A 2,116-nucleotide genomic window follows, 5' to 3' on the forward strand; every position below is an offset into this window, starting at 1 on the left:
ATAGAATTTGAGTCACAGTTTTATCTCTGTGTTGTAGTATAAGAAAAAAACAAAACAAACATGTCTTTTGAAACTCGATGCAAGGTCCCATTAAAGAAAGGATCATTGTTTTACAAGCTGAATTTCTGGTATAATTTCATGTGTACTCTTTGTAACACTCCTTAGAACAAATCATAACAGAGTTCTGAGATTTCTTTTCATGGGAGGGGAGAAAATCAAAGTGATCGCAGTAACGGTGATTGTGAGAGCTGTGAAAGAGCTGGCGTGCGACAGTGGAATGTAACGGAAAGAAGAATTTCTACCTGAGTTGCAAGCACAGGAAAATACTAAATTCAGCCTCTGTTTGCTTAAATCTCAGGCATGTGCCTGGTTTGTACTACTGTAATTATTCAAATTAACATTATGTTGAGATGAGAATTTCCTACCAAAACAAATCTGGTTTACAACTTTCAGTGTAAGGATTTCCTATGTGTCATATAAACTAACATGCTTAAAATTGATAGAGGTGCAGCGTTAGCATTTGCGATATTCTCCTGGAAGGAAAATGGATTAAGCAACACTAATACAAATGAAATTTAATATTATGAAAAAGTAATTCAACTGAACCACGTGTAGGTTAGACTTAACGCTGTAAAATCTACTCATTCTCTCAGGAGCCTTCCTGACTTTGTGACATTTATTCTTTGCTTAAGTGTATCTTGTGTAAAGCCGAGCCCTACAGAGGTTTATGGTGTCTAATGAGATCTTGCATTTAACTCTTCTGTTCCCTTGTTCCAGTGTGTATTGTTCTCCTGAGCTCTTCAAGACCTTTTATCTGCGGGTGTACTTGTTTTATCTGCACCCCGAGCGGCCGCAGGAGAGCTCCGGAGCTGTTTTGCTGTGCCCGTGGGCTCTAGAGAGCACAACGGGCGTCTTAGAACACGACCGCTCCGGAGCGGGATTACCTTTGTCTGCACAACACGACCTATTCATAGCGTGCAGGTTAATAACTTCAAGGGCTTTACTGATTTGGTGAAACAGAAACACAATGAGGGTAGATAATTAAAAAATTATTTAATAAGTGCATGCATGAAACTGCTCCAATGTATTAATTACTGCGTATGGCTCACACTTCTTTGCATTCAAGACAGAAATTGTTTCTTCATGGAATTGTATGAATATGCTTAGAGACAAACACTTTAAAATACGTGAACACTTACACTTGTACTATGTTAAATTTAAAATGCTTTTCAGCTAAAACAAGAAATTAATCAAGATATTAATTTTCCTTAACACCCAATATTGCATAAAGAAAGTCTCTACTTCCAAATAGAGAGAGAAGAAAGACTTAAGTTATAATCTCATCTCTTCAGCCTGAGCGCTGATACAATTGTCCAAATACTAAAGCATGCTACTGAAAGTTTCATTTCCTACTTAATTTTGGGGGGGGTTTATATACTTGTAATTACAAAAAAAATTGTAGTTAACAAATTATGCATAAGTTGATAAGGAAAAGTACAGAAACTCCACATTTTATAACATGCTTATGGCTTGCTGCCATGAGCAAAAAAAATCCTTTTCCAGAAAGTAATTAATAATCTTTAGCTGTTTTTTTTTAATTAAAAACTATCCGCATGTATCTGTAGAAGGACTTCTATACAAAGGTGCTTTTTAAAATTATTCTCTATTATTTTCTCGTTCCTCCCTTACCTCTCTGTGGTGTCCACAGTGAGCCCTGGATTTAGATACTCTCTGTCTTACTTTATGAGCAAGTAGAACCCAACGGTTATTGTTTTAATTAATACTGTCGACGCAAAGGCTGGCCTGAAATGATCAGCAGGAAAGCACTTAGGGAAACATAAGCGTTTTGATGTATGGTTTGTTTGCCTGATTCCCACTTCTGAACTCACAGTGCTGCCCAGGTCTCATTTGCTCTTTGTGATTATGTTGTGGTTTTTAGGATAAGTGATAGCTCAGTTGTTATCGCGGTTTAATAACACTGGGCCCCATTTGAGCTGCGATAACTGTCCTTGGGGTTGCTCTTAACCCCCAAAAAGGCATGCAAAATAATTTGACCTAACAGTGGTAAACCAAATTATCTTACATCTGTCGTAGTTCAAAAACCCCACACTGAGAG

The sequence above is a fragment of the Chroicocephalus ridibundus genome, chromosome 2 (genome assembly GCF_963924245.1).
Source record: "Chroicocephalus ridibundus chromosome 2, bChrRid1.1, whole genome shotgun sequence".
NCBI lineage: Eukaryota > Metazoa > Chordata > Aves > Charadriiformes > Laridae > Chroicocephalus > Chroicocephalus ridibundus.